This window comes from Rhinolophus ferrumequinum, chromosome 17 (assembly GCF_004115265.2).
Source record: "Rhinolophus ferrumequinum isolate MPI-CBG mRhiFer1 chromosome 17, mRhiFer1_v1.p, whole genome shotgun sequence".
NCBI lineage: Eukaryota > Metazoa > Chordata > Mammalia > Chiroptera > Rhinolophidae > Rhinolophus > Rhinolophus ferrumequinum.
This window is the reverse complement of record NC_046300.1, coordinates 63,230,036-63,245,534: the sequence shown is the minus strand read 5'-3', so window position 1 is coordinate 63,245,534 and position 15,499 is coordinate 63,230,036. Positions and strand designations below refer to the sequence as shown.

Genomic DNA, 15,499 nt, shown 5'->3' with positions numbered 1-15,499 from the left:
GCCCTCCTTACCCGATTCCCTCAGCTGTCTCATGGGAGAACCTGATTCTTGGTTTAGGGTCTGCTTCTGGAACCATCTATTCTTAAGAAACATGAGCGGTGAGCATTTATCAAGCACCTCCTGTGGCTGGCACGTCATTGCCTGGTAACACCAAGAAGTTAGCATTTCATTCCCCTTGACTCACATCTTTAGAGACAGTGCAGTTCTAAAAATAGTGGACCCTCAATGATTCCATTTGAGCCAGCACTTACTTATTTTGGCATTTTTAGAATTAAAACTTACCACAGCAGCGTGTAACCCATTAAAAAATAAAGATCTCCAGAAAATCAATAGCCTTTTCTTTGAAGTCCTAGAGAAGGTGCCAACTCCGGATTTCCTTGGATGACTCTTCTGGTAGAACTATCACTAGCAATAATTACGCGGTTTTCCCAGGTACCAAAATAGAGGAGTTACTTTGAAAGGTCAGTAATGGAGTCTTGGTGCTGGAAGTCTTAATTGAGGAAATCATTGATTTTTTCATTAATATTTTAACCTGCTTGAAAGATAGGAAAGTAAAGAGTAATCTTTTTGTAAAATGCTCTACTAAAAACCATCTGTCAGGCATATACACGTTTGATTCTATTAATGCTGGGGATAAAAATCATAGATAGGGTTTCTCAACCTCAGTACTATTGACATTTTGAGCTGGATAATTCTCTGTTGAGGGGCTCTCCTGTGCATTGTAGGATATTTATCAGCATCTCTGGCCTCTACGCCTTAGCTATTAGGAGCACACCTCCCATCCTTACCCCAGCTAGTTGTGACAACCAAAAATATGTCCAGGCACTGTCGAATGTTCCCTGGGGACAAAATTGTCCCTGCGTGCGGAGGACCACTGATTATAGATGGTTATATTCCAGGGAAATTAAAGCTTGAGTTTTGAGGTTCAGGAGTGGGAGAGTATCAAAAGAAAACGCCTATTTCTGTTTCTTTAAGTGTAATTTTAAAGGATAAAAGATGTCATCTAGATTCTGGAGATTATAAATAGAATCTTCTCCATAAATTGGCACGAAAGTGAATAGTTGAGGTCTACTTCAAGACCAGAGGAGAGTGGTTTTACACAGTGTCTTTCTTTAGAAAAGAGGTTAGCATAGTAAAAAAGATTGTTTAAAAATGTGTGTCATGATTTGTCCTGAATGATTAAAAGACTATCTAGAAACTCAGTAGATCAAATCTCACTACTGATTAAACAGATTTCTCCCTAGCACTTTTGGGTCAGCTTCTCTTTGCTGCCTTAAAAAAAGCAGGTCATAAACATCTGTTTTGAGTCCTAGGAAACTTGAAAAGATTAAAATGAAAAAATAAGAAAAAAATAAACAACGTTTCTTTTACCATCTGTTTCCTAAAGGCCTCTCACTTCAGATTATTGCAGTTGTAGAGAAAGACAGAAATTTGAAGTCTTTGAATCCCTAAAGTAAGCCAGCAAAAAAGCCTTTGTGGATAACTTTGAAGGCAGTGAGGACTGTGCTAAATCGTTTTTGTTTTAAATCCAACTCAAAGAGTGTATTTCGAATCTCTTGGTGCTGGACATGTTTTAGTGAAGCACACTGGCTGCCAAACACCAGGCCTCCAACAAGTCAGATAGACTTTGTTAGTAAAAAGGGTAGAGTCCAAAAATATATCCTTGGATATCTCAGTTTCTTATTAAAAATTTTAGAGAGCATCTGAAGGACACTTGCTAACATAAGGAGCTTTCCTTACTTTATTTTGATCTATTTAATGGCATGACAAATAATCTAGATCATTCTCCTTGGACTCATCAAAACTTAGTTAAAGAGGAGGAAGATTTTACCTATCATTACAGGTATTAGAGAGCTACCATTTTTCTAACAAGGTTTTCTTTTGGCCCTTACGTAACCATTCTCCATCTTTTCTTTTCTTTTTTTTTTTTTAAACAGAATATGACTGTATTTCAATACACAACTTCTGTACAATCAACAAACACCACAGCAAAATGACAGCAATGTACGTGGCATTTATTTGCATGACAAATGGCTAACACCTTTAGTCACATGAGCTCTTAGAAACCAGTTCCATCTTTTCTTCATTGTAGATGGATGTGAGCTTTCGTTCTCCTTTATTGAACTCTATTTTTCTTTCAAATGGAGAAGGTCACTAGGTTTCCTTCTCTCAAATGGAGAAAGTGTTGTTTTCATATATATTATGCTTAGGTTCTTCTGGAATTGATTTACTTATCCTCCCATCAATACCCAAAGCCATAGGTATGGTACGTCTTACTTATGATTAAGGCCACAGTAAAATTCTTTCATGTGTTGCTGTGGTTGACCATTTTACATATTAACACTTGAATACGCTCCAGTGTTTGGCTCTTTGCAATTTGGGGTTTGCTTCGTGGGCTCTGTTATGCTTGGTTAAATGATTAAATATCTACTCTGCTATGTTCCTACCAAAGAGTAGTAATGTTTGGCTTGCTTCTTTCTTCTGTTTTTGGCTTATTTCTAATATTCATTATTACCTCCATCTAGGAACTGGCAAATTCAACAGCTAAGTGAGCTGCCTGGTGCTCCTGATTGTAGAGTGGCTGGATAAGGTTTTGTGGGTTTCAAATCCCAAATTTTAGTCATTATTTTATAGTCCAGTAGGGAAGACAGACATTAGGCAGAGACTTACACAAAGACATGTAAAATTACCAGTCTGTTTAGAGCAGGGTTTTTTCTTTTGGGCTGGATAATTCCTCATTGTTGAGGGGCTGACCTGTGCATCATAGGATGTGTAGAAGGATCCCTGGCTTTTCCATATTGGGGGACCTCCACACTCCTCTCCAGGTGTGACCACCAGCAATGTCTCTGGACATTCAAATGTCCCCGAGGGGAGCACTGTCACCGAGAGGGTGCCAGGAGGAAAAAAGGACTCATGGCATTGTCCAGAGTGTACAGTCAGTGATGTGACACAGCCAGGATGATCTGGAAAGATTTCCCTGAGGCTATGATGCCTGATCTCTGATCCCAATGGTTAATAGGAGCTGAAAAAGCAAAGAGAGAAGAGAAAGCATTTAATTAATTCATTTAAGAAGTACTAAGTCTTTAAGAAATAAAACAAAGTTGGAAGAACCACACTACCTGACTTTAAGATTTTCTCTAAAGCTGTGAGCAATCAAGACAGTGTGGTATTGGCTAAGGGGTATTCACATAAATCAACAGAACCAAATGGAAAGTCCAGAAATACACGAAAGTGGCCCACTGAATTCTTACAAAGGATTGTAAAAATTGATTAAGGTAATTCATTTGATAAATATTAGCTTTTTCAATTAATGATATTGGAACATAGACATTCATATAATTTTTTAAAAAATGAATCTTCTACCTAAGCTTCACTCTTTATACAAAAATCAACTCAAAATGTATCATCATAGATCTAAATGGTAAATACAAACGTATACAACATTTAAAAGAAAATAGAGTCAAATCTTCATGACCTGGAGTTCAGCAGAGAGGTCTTAACATTACACCAAAAGCATGATTTAAAGAAAAGTACTAGGTAAATGTCTGCTATGTGCCAGTTCTGCTCCAGGTGCTGGTGACACAGCAATAAGTAAGTCAAAGTAAGTCCTGTGCTTATGGAGCTTCCCTTGTAGTAAGGGAAGAGAGTTAATAACCAGGTGAACAGGTAAGATAGAAAGTGTAGAGGACTAATTCGTCTAGAGTGGGCAGGGAAATACTCTGAAGAGGTATTACCTTTTTTTCCAGTCCCTGAATGATGAAAACCAGCCAGCCAAGTAAAGATCGTGGGGAAATGAATCCAGTGAGGAATAGCAGCGTGCACATAGTAACCATAGGAGAGATTTTGAGAATGTTCAGCACCAAGTCCCGTTCTGTCCATTTGGAACCCTGACTGTAAGATTACGAAACTGAAAGCCAGAACTGGCTAATGGCTAAGCAGTTGCTTTAATGATACCTATTTCTGGTGTCCACTTAGGTACAAATGGACTTGTGCCCATGTCACCATTGACACAATTGAAATCAAAGATTTATTTTTAGTGGAACTGGCACTATTGTATTTATCAGGACAATTCTTCCAAGATCACATTGTTTCAGTAGTCTAGAAAAGCTTTCATTGGCTGTATTTATTCTGTGGCTAAGAGAAAGCAGTCTTAATATGTCATTGGCTATAAATCTGGTCCCTTTTCCCCGAAGATGAAATTTACAAGAGAGATAAACATCCTGCAATTCCTGTTAATAGACTCTACAAGATTGCTTTATAATGAGGAAGGCAATTGGCAAGATCATTTAAAAAAGAAATAATGTGGCAAATGCAACCAGAGGCTATATTTTCTAATAAAAAGTTTGTTTTCAATGACACACAGTATTTAGCAGAGCACTTTCTCTGTGTGTATTGTTTATCTTTCCCAAAATAGCAGCAGCTTCCAAATGTTGGTTTCCTAGCCCCGTCCTGACAGTTCCCCAAGGATGCAGCTGTCGAGGATACTGTCAAATTTTAGACCTAGACATATCCAACCATCTTATTTTACAAAGAAAGGAGCTAAGGCTCAGACAAGTTGAATGACATTTCCAAGGTGATAAAATAATTTGTAACATTGCCCAGGCAAGAACATCGTTCTCTGAGTATCCCAGTCACTGTTTCTTGCCTTGCAGGAACTTGTGCCTTTATTTTGCAGATTGCTCATTTAAGGAAGCGTCTTAGGAACAGAGATCCGTGTTTCCCCTTAGCCCTGCTCATTGCATTAAACCAGTGCGATTCATCTGGGTAGATTTTGCCTTCCAGGGACATTTGGCAATGTCTGGAGATATTTTGATGATCACAACCTGTAGGGAAGGGTCTACTGGCAGCCAGGGGTAGAGGCCAGGGATGGTGCTAAACATCCTGCAGTGCACAGGACAGAACTATCAACCGGAATGGCAGTAGTGCCACATTTGAGGAGCACTGTGCTGAGCTTGGGCCATATCTTCCTTAACCAAACTTTCAGGTCAGTGAGAGCCTGAGGAAGAATTACTCCTCGGTACTTCTGAGGTAGGGGTGGAGGTCCCAACTTATTCTCGTTCCTGCTACTGGCAACTTGTCTGAGCTACTGGCACTGACTGTATTCTCAGTAGTACTTAACTGTTCGATTTAATTTAATTGTAAGCCTCAACGAAACATGGAAATTTCTTCAAAAAACGGCGATGAAGGGCAGAACTGCAGAAGGCCCATGATTAGTCCTACGGTAAGTAGGGGGTATTTTAAAATAATGGTTCTTCATCCTTGTTGCACAGGTGACTTTGAGAATCTAATAAGAGCTACGGATGCTTTCTTCATTAAAAATACCATTCATAACAAATTTTCCATACAGTAGGGCCAATGGACTCCCTGATATACTAGAGAGGTCTGGATTTAGAAAACAATATAGAATATCTAGTGCTCCTCTTCACCTTCATATAGTATAGTAAACTACTGGTTCAATACTGGTTGTCACTTGTTTTAGGAAAATTGGTTCCTACTTTAAATATTTTTAAAATAAAATGATTCAAATATTAGAAATGGCTTAGCTAGGCATCTACTGAAATGAACAATAAAATGTAGAATCATACATGGTTAAAAAAACGAACTGGGTGCATATCCATCAACTTGGACGAATTTTTAAAAAAACTTGTTATTAAATAAAACACACAGGCTATGGTACCTTACATGTGGTATGATATCATGTATGTAGATTTAAAAACACAGATAAAACAGTATTGTGTAGTAGTCACATACATATATCTATATGGAAGTTTGGAAGCATTCACACAAAATTCATTATAGTAGTTACTTCTGGAGAGCTGGAGGTAAGAATAAGACTGGGGAATAGGAGGCAAAGGGAAATTCAACTTTTCTGTATAGGTTTACTTCTGATTAAAAACAAAGGACAATGGAAAAGCGTGCTAAAATTTCCAGTCCTGACTAGTAGCTGTAGGAATGTTTGGTATATTAGATTCTGAACTATTCTGTATTGTTTAATACTTTCAGAAAAAAAACACAACAACTCAGATATATAATGGAGGTCTTCAGTGACTGAAACTCAGAAAAACTGTCTCCCCTCCTTTTCCTTCTCTGAAGTGTACTGGGCTCCTCATGAGCTTGCTGTGTGTTCTGTTTGCTTTGGCACAACAATCAAACTGCCCTGAAATGCTTTGTATGCATGGCTTAGTTTTTACAGCCTCTGATTCACAAGTGTATTTTTCTTTTCCTGCCCACCTAGTTCTTGTTCGTGGTGGAGAAGTCAACATGGTTCCTCTTAAATATTTTACTTTTTCTCTGTATTGGGCCAGATTTAATAAAGAGACGAAGGGAGGGGAAGTGTAGTGCAGTAGAGATGCAGAAAGGTTTCTTAGCACATGAGTGGAAGTAAAATTATACAGGTCTATAACTGTTAGAATCAATTTCGGTGACGGCATCATGTGAGTAGCAAGCCATTTATTGCAAACTATGTGCTCCAAAGCCAGGGAGTATCATCAGCATCATTTTTAAAAACAATGTACATTTGAAATCACGTAAATAGAAACATCATTTAAATCTTAGCAAGAAAGTGGAAGCCGATGTTGGTATTGGAAAAGGCCCAGGCTTGGAGACGAGCGGCCAGCATTCCACTTCCTATCCCACGTTAGACGGCGTGTGCTCCTGGGCAAGCCGTCTTCACTGTCTGAGCCTCAGTTTCCTGATCTGCAAAATGAGGGGATGGCAAAGGATCAGCAGTTGCAGAACGGTGGCCCTTGAGTCCCATCAGGCTGCTTATATGCTGCATTTGGCTCAGTGTTTAAAACGGTTTCAAATTAGTTGTCAGCATTTAATAACCAAGAGATTTTAGTAAAAATCCAGAATTCTGACTTCTCTTGGAAAGGAAATCTGGCAACCCTGTTTCTCAGCAGTGGGTTATACTGAGCAGGGAGCGTCCCTCTGACAGGCTACAGGGTCTTCAGTTTGCCCCCGTCTCTGGCATTCCCTATTGGATACATTTGACCCATTGCACTCATTTATGTTCTTGCCTGGCCACTCAAAGCCTCGAATTTGTAATCCTTGGACCAGAAGTACTCTGAATTCCTTTAAGTTTTCTCATTTCTTCATGGTATGTTAAGAGACAATGGGGTTGTGGCAAGTCAACAGGGTCCCCAAACTAAATCAGACGTGAGGGAAAAAGAAACAAGGCCACTGCTGACCGAGAAGAGTCCTCTCATCATTTCTGGAATGGGGAGGAGAACTTTGTGGAGCTAGTGGGACTTTTGTTTCCCTGTTTCATACATTTTTAAAGGAAATCATGAAATGATACATTTTTAATGAAATAATCCTGGAAGTATGAAAAGAAAGTCTAATTATTAGAGTGGTGGCCGGTTTTTATAAAATCAGCATGTCTGAAATAACATTTAAGAATGTCCTTTTATGAATAATACAATAACATCCAATTGTACATCCTGCATTTTCAATCTTCCCTCCAAATACACTCAGGTACACCCACACGTGAATTCAGATGTGTATGTTACAATTTCCAAGTTTTCAGTGCCTGCAATTTACAAAAGACCTTATAGGCCAAAGCACATGTCGGTTTGCAACCTCTCCAGTGAAAAAGAGTCCTTCCCAAAGTCATTTCCAAATATCTACTTAAGTGGATTGAGATCTTTGTGATTAGGTAACATGACAACAAAATAACTAGAGAATATTTGTTTTTTTTCCCGTGGAGTGGAAGGAAAGACGATCCTCTCTGACCACTCTGATTTAAGCATCCAATGGACCTCAGAGCACGTGCTGTTCACTAAGGAGCTGGATTACAGTGCTGGCCTCTCTCCCAGGTGCTTCGTCCGGTGAAATGCCAAAAGAACATTATCAAAAAGCATTTTCACATGTAGGAAGTGCCCTCAAAAGACAGTTATGCACGTGCATTGAGAGGTTTCCATTCAATTATATTACTTCCGTAATCTGGAAGCGAGTACAACCACAGTTAGTCTAATGACACAAGTTCATGTTCACAGCTGATCATCAGCAACAGCTTCTTATTAAGCTGAACCTTATGAAATTGCTCATACTTGACTTTTAACCACAGAAAGGCAGTTTCCTGTCATTTAACCTAATTTCGGCCAGTTTAAATGTAATTATTTGTTTTCTTATCTTCTAATTTCAGGGCATCATAATTAACACACTTAAAACAAAGCATGTATGTTTATTTATACCATGTGACATCTTCAAAGATTGGAGATAATGACCTAATACTTTTGTGCTACATTTGACTGTAAAAACACAACAGCCTCAGTTAGGTCAGTGAAAGGAGAGGCTTTAATTCAATCTCAATTTATGTGAAAAGGTCCTGGGGTTAAATGGAAAGGTGAGGTATGAATTATAATAAACACTCCCCATGGAGGCAGGCAATCACAAGTAACAGTAACTTTTGTTGTTTAAGCACCTTTGGGGTGCAGAGTATGTCCAAGGCTTTCGTAGAAATACTTGACACAATGGTGCCCTTTAAGAGTAGGCAAAGTCACGTGGAGTGTATTATTATAACCAATGGTGGTTATTCTCATTAGTGGGTTTTTAGTTATCTCAAGAGTGCCTTAGGAAGAAATACAATTGACCTTGAACAGGAGTAGCTACGAGAACAGTTTTTTATTTGTCTAATATTACTGTGATTTGATTTTTAAAAAATCCTTATTGAGAACCCAGATATCAAATGATCTTCCTAAGCCATAACATTAATAACAAAAGTATTAAGAAAGGCTGGGTCTCCTGCTGTGGTGAGGGAGACCTCCATTTCCAGGGACAGAAAGACCTGGGATCAGACCTTAGCTCCTGAATTGCTAGCTGTGTAACCTTGAGCAAGTCGTTTCCCCTCTCTGGGCCTCGGTTTCCTCATGTGTAGAAGGGCCGAACAGGGCTGCTTACTTCATAGGGTTACTAATAAATGAAACCACAATATAAAGCGCTCAGTGAACGTGAGTATGTGTTCTCAGTACAAAGTAATGAACATTCGCCCACTCATAAGCCTCTAGCTACAAAATAGCAAACAGTACAGACATTCTTTTACAGAAATCTGAGTTTTCAGTAGGAAATCTTTGGAAAGTATGAACTCCCTGAAGCTAAGAGGCCCAGAGTGCTGCAGCGATGGTGTGACCTCCTTTTAACTTTGGTTTTAAAATGGTACGCAAAACAAAAAAAATCAAAGAAGTCCAATTGTACACCATTACATCAATAGGCGATTGGGTGAGTAAATTAGGCGACATCAATATACAAGATGATAAGTATGGGTGTTTGTACATAGAGTCTTTTTTTTTTTTTTTTGCAACAACTAGGAATTGTGTTTGGTTGCATGTAACAGAAACCAGCCAAAGGTGCCTTAACCAAGCATGTGTTTATTTAAAAAGAAGTCCAGAAAAAACACATTCTAAGCTGGCACAGCGGTTCCATGCTGTCAATGTCCAGGGCTCTAGCTCTCTGCTCTGTTATCCAGTTATCTCTGTTTGGCTTTCGTTACGTGGTGATTTCATGGGCACAATATGCTGCTTCAGTGCCACATCTGTGTACTAGGTAGACAGACAGAGAAGAGGAGGGAAGCAATAAGGAGGACAGGGAAAGCAAAACACTTCCAGAGGCATGATAGGCTAAAGTTGGCTCTGCCACGTTCAGTTGCAAAGGAGTCTGGGAAATGTTTTGTTTTTTCTTATTGGCGTTTCCCCAGGGAAAGAATTACATTGGGTTGGGGGTGGAGGAATGAGGAGTTGGATGGGATCCATGTACATTTTTAAGTCTAGGAGGATGTATATTAAAGGTGCTCATTCACGGTGGTGGACTTGTGGGTAACTTTCAATTTCTATTTTACATATTTGTGTATTGTCAAAATTGGTCCAATAAGCATATATCCACCTTTAGGACAAACAAACAAATACATACATACATACATACATAAGTGAATCTGTTTTAATTTGGAAATAAAATATGTATGAAGCATGTTCTTATTAATTCAGAGGCTGAATCTCATGATACACAGATCAAAACACATTCCTTTATACCAGGATAAAAGGCTTCAGAGTGGAAGTCTAGGGCGTTTCTCGTACAATCTTGCATCAGAAAACTCAGCCATAAACATTCTATTATGTACAGAGCAATTGATGAGGCCCTCATTTTTCACCTACAGATTCTACATTTCAGGACAGAATTGTTTCCTCTCGCCGCTTGTTGCTGTAATTTTGTTCACATGTATTTGTCTTATTTCATCAACTAAATCATGAGTTTCTGAAATGCAAGACCCATTTCTTTTATCTTGTTTGTTGCAGTATTTCTACATAGTGCCCAGCCCAGAAAGGACTGAGAAGACATTGGTGTGCATAGGAACTGTTAAGTATTTACTAGTTATCTAAAAAGTATAGGAATCGTTAGTTGTTTTTTCTCTGGGTGTGGTTTTCCCAGCCAAACCCATAATAGAGATTGTAAATGGGCTGTCCATAGGTGGGTGTGGCCGGCAGGCATAGTTCATTCTGTGTATAGAATATTTTTAAAATTTTAGTTGATTGCCAAACGTTTTTAAACATTGGGAAATTTCATACCAAAACCTAGAAAAAAGCTAGATTACCAGCTTTTTCTGAAAAATCAAAGCATCTGATAAATTATTAATAGATCAGCATTCCCACATGGGAACAGCGTGCCAGGAATAACAGTGGCTGCAGCCTGTAGAAGAGGAGAATGAGAATATATTCTTCAGTTTTTCACAGTCCCCACCACTCCCCATTGATCACACCTGTTCAGTTGACTAATTTATGTGACTTACTTGGTCCCTGAGTTTTGTCACTCCTGAGAAGTTCTCTGGCTGATTCCTCAAACTTACAGTCTCAGGGGCTTCACTGTTTTGTGCATATTCTGTTAGGGCTTTTGAACATGCTATGCGGTAACTGGAGTGATTTCTTTCAGAAAAACAGCTTTGAAATGCTGCCTCCTTCGTGAAGCCATTTCTGGTTTCCCTCCCCCAGACTCACTCTTACTCTCTTACTTATCACTTTCTACCTTGTCTACAGGCAAAGCATTTGTTTCAGGGTCTTGTACATTGTAAGAGCTCAAAACACAATAACCTTATTATTGTAGCTATCATGTTCTCATCTTTCTTTCCAGATTATTAACGACCTGCTAGCATGGGGTCTTTGGACCCCAATAATAGTGATTTGTACAAAATTGGTGCTTAATAAATGTACATGGAATTAAATAGGAACACATATACACCATTGGATTCATTGCAAGAGTTTAGCAATTTAGGGTGGAAAAAAATCCCTGGGTAGGTGAAGGGAGTGGCCACCAAGGAGTGCAGAGGGAGGGGCAAAGCTGTGATACTCAGGCGGAGCCCAGAACAGTTTGTTAAAAATGCAGATTTCTGGCCCATGAGCCTGGTGGAACTGGGGTGCAGGAATCTGAGGCTTTAACCAGCTCTGCCCCCAGTTCCTATGCACACCAGTGTCTCAGTGCTTCTCAGTCCTTTCTGTGTATTAATTGTATCTATGGAGCCTCACCCCACCCGCTACTTGAAATTGTCTCTATTAGAAACAAAAACAAAACCCTCCCTTCTAATATGCCACCAGAGTTGATAATTCTGTACTAGGGTAAGAATTAAGGAAAACATTTTCTTTGTTGTGTTGTGCTTTTATTTAGTTGTTTTGGTATTTTATAAATATTTATCAGGAGATTGAAGTTTAGCTTTTGGCACGTAGCAATGGCTCATTCAATGTCAGTTGAGTTAATAAACCCCCATTTTGCAGAGGGGGAACATGAGGCTCAGAGAGATGAATGTACCTGCCCCAAAATATTTTTATGCCTATTTTTGGTTGAGTAATTTAAAAAGCTGGACTTTAGACCCAGGTAGAACAGCTTTGGAGCTCCCATTGTCAAACCACAGCACTTTTGGTCCGAGAACATCCAGTAAATATCCCGTATCTTCCAGAAAATTCTTCTGGACTACTCTGGCCCAGATCAATCTTACTGATGTCTCTTACATTGCATTTTTCATGATAACCACGTCTACTTTTCCCCCAAACGTATACTGTGCACTTCTTAAATGCTCAGTCTGTGCTACTCCCCTCCCTGCATCAACCCATGTTACCCTGGACTCCCTGCCTCCTTCTCTAGGGACTGCGCCACATGTGCTGGCTTCTCTCCAAGGAAACGATGTACCCTTCTGAGCACTGAGCCGGCCATTCCTCTTTGAACTGCCCCCTGGCCTGAGGTCCTTATGCTGCTGCTGTTCACGTTGAACAGACAGTATTGTGCCGTGATTAAGGAGTTGTCAGACTTGAGTTTAAAGAAAGGCACTTCCTAATTACATATTTTTGGGCAGATCCATTCACCTCTTTGAACCCCGCGTTCCTCCTCTGCAAAATGGGGGTCCATTAACTCAGCTGACATTGAATGAGCCATTGCTACGTGCCAGGAGCTGAACGAAGCAAATGGGGTCCTGGCCTCATCAGGCTTCCAGTCCATCTCCTTTCTCCCAGGAGAATCAAATGAGGTGAGAAACCATCAACAAAATAAAGAGGCAACCAACTGAATGGGAGAAGATTTTTGCAAACAGTGCCTCCGATAAGGGGCTAATATCCAAAATATACAAGGAACTCATACAACTCAATAACAAAAAAAACCAAACAACCCAATTGAAAAATGGGCAGAGGACCTGAAGAGACATTTCTCCAAAGAGGACATACAAATGGCAAATAGACATATGAAAAAATGCTCAACATCACTAATCTTCAGAGAAATGCAAATAAAAACCACAATGAGATATCACCTCACCCCAGTCAGAATGGCTGTCATCAACAAGACAAATAGTAACAAGTGTTGGAGAGGCTGTGGAGAAAAAGGAACCCTCATACACTGTTGGTGGGAATGCAGACTGGTGCAGCCGCTATGGAAGGCAGTGTGGGGGTTCCTCAGAAAATTACGAATAGAATTACCATATGACCCAGCAACCCCTCTCCTGGGTATCTACCCAAAAAATCTGAAAATATTTATCCACAAAGACACGTGTGCTCCAATGTTCCTTGCAGCTTTATTTCCTGTGGCTAAGACATGGAAACAAGGAGGAGGAGGAGGAGGAGAAACAAGGGGAAAAAAGAGGGGGAGGGGAAGAGGAGGAGAAATGCCAAAACAGGGTTCAGAAACTGTCTCTCTTAGACATTGTCATTGGATGAATCAACTAAACTTTCACCAAAATACAGAGCTATGTAACTGTGTAGTCAGGATAATTATTTTAAAAAATAGATTTAGTTTTGAAAATTAATTCATGGTGTATGCAGAAGTTGGCCTGGTAATGGGACACACATTTAAGGCTGTTTGCAAGTATTTTCTCAGCCCTGTCAGTGTGCCTCTGGTGCTCTACTTGCCCACTCATTTGGAGATAATACAAAAATCTCAACAGGAGATCCTTCGTGGAAAGTCCTCCGTTTTCTCTCTCTGTTTTCTCTCACCAGCTCGGTCACATTCAGGACCAGACCAAGTTGCAATCTTTGTCCTGTCACTTACTAGCTATTTGGAGTTAACCTCTCCGGTTCCTAAAGAAAGCATAATAAAACACTCCCGAATCACAGAACTGTTCTGGAGGATAAATGACTGTGGCATGGGGCTGACTCTTTTTTCTCTTCCTCTCTCTCTCTCTGTCTCTCTCTCTTCTCACCCCTTCCTCCCCATTTACTCTTTTCTTTCGTTCTCTCTTATTACCTTCCCCCACTCCACACTCGTCCTTCCTCTTTCTGGCTATTTCTTTCTGTTTTGCCCGAGCAGAGGGTTTGCCGGAATCTCACATCCAGTCATTAACGAGACCCACTCCCATCCCCGGCTAGGTTCAGCGCTTCCAGCAGCCGCGGGTGCCTCATTCCCTTTATTCTAAGGGCAGTCGGGTCCTGGGATGCTTGAAGCCTGGGAGACAGAATCAAGTCCCTCCCTGCGCTTTTCTGAGTCGGAGGGAGAGATGGAGAAGCACGGGCTTTGACCCCCTCCCTTCCCCCTCCTCTTGGCAGCACCAGCCGCTCCGCGCCCCTTGGCACCAGCGCCCTTTCTCTGTCTGGGAAGGCGAGCCCCGCCGGCAGCCGCGCGGCGGAGCCCGAGGGCGCCCCCTCCCTGCCTCCCGCTCCACCTCCTCTTTCTCCCCTCCGGATACAATGACTGGGCCGGAACAGCGCATCAGCCGAGTCTCATTGGCAGCGGCCGCCCCAGCCCCCGGAGAGGCGGCGGGCGGGGGCAGCTAGGGAGAAAGGAGACCAGAGCCTGGGCTGACAGCGAGAGGAGGGTGGTAGAACAGAAAGACTGAGGGACGCGAGGAAGGCGGCCCGGGGCACAGCTGTAAGTGTGGACCAAAGCGAGGACGCGCCGCGGCGGGAGCGACGTTCAGCCCCGGGTCGGGGGATGCAGCGGGCGCTGGCTGCCCAGCGAGTCCGGGAGTCAGGCTGCGCAGCTCACGTGCGGAGCAGGAGCTTAGGCATAGAGGACGAGGAAGAGGAAGGCAACCGCGGGGGAAGGCGCTGCGCTGAGCGGAGTTGCAGGGCTGGCGCAGAGCTGGATCCCCACGTCCCGGCGCGGTGAGCAGCCTAGACAATAAAGTAGCGGTCGACAGCCCCCGAGCGCTTGAGGGAGGAGGCGGAAGAGCAGGTAGGTAGGGGACTGGCCCGGGTGCCTGGAGTTCGCTGCGGGGGCGCGACCGTGAGACACGGCCACAGCGGGCGTTCCCGGCGCGCCCCAGGCGCAGCGCGCACATTGGGAGACCCCCAGTGGAGGTGCGGCCCCGCGGCGCTCCTGCGAGCAGGAAACCCCGCCCCGCGGCTCGGAGGCTGTCTGCGCCTTCTCGGGAGTCCCTGGGGTGCCTGGCGCGGCGCTTTGGTCGCCTTGGTGGTGTGGAGACAGGAAGTTTGGCGGTCTCGAGGCGTTGGCGCCGGTGGGGTTTGCAAACGCGCCGCCAGGGACCATGTACTTTGGTGGCCGCGTGTTCGTGGGAAGTGGGGAGAAATGCTGATGAATCCCAGATCCGATTGCCCAGAGATACTCTTAAAACGCAGCGAATAGGGTGGAAGGAAATCCCATGCGTTCGCGAGGATACTAAGGATTTGGTTTGGCTGCCCTTTTTAAATAGGTGTGTCTGATCCTAGCCGCCCCCACGTTGGGCAGGCTGTGTGCGTGAGGATCACTCTGTCTCTTTTCTGGAGTATTTCACTTTCATCTGAGGAGGGAAAAACAAAGATGATATTTTGAGAAATGCCATTCTGTTTGGACTAGAGGATAAACTCTTGCTTTGCATTCAATGTCCTGTGGTCTGTACGATATTATACTAAGCAGTGGCTGGTCTTGTTCTCCAAAGGGGTGAGAGCTTGTAGTAAGTCTTCCCGGGATCTGAGAAAGTGGCCACAGGAGGAGGTCTCTTTCTCGCTCTCCTTTGTGTGGCCGCCTCCTTCCAGATGTGAGAGGGTTGGGCGCTCCTGGGTGGGGTAATAATTATCCTGAACATTCCTGCGATCTGCAA

The 15,499-nt window shown here is 42.3% G+C and overlaps 1 protein-coding gene across 1 annotated transcript in view; it reads left to right on the top strand.

The window, feature by feature from the left end:
* Positions 1 to 14,239: 14,239 nt before the first annotated feature.
* FRMD4B (FERM domain containing 4B) overlaps positions 14,240 to 15,499 on the top strand; it is a 372,884-nt gene continuing 371,624 nt past the window's right edge. Inside the window, exon 1 of the mRNA XM_033132203.1 lies at positions 14,240 to 14,634. The gene's annotated coding sequence lies outside the window, so the exon portion shown is untranslated. The remainder of the gene's footprint in view (positions 14,635 to 15,499) is intronic.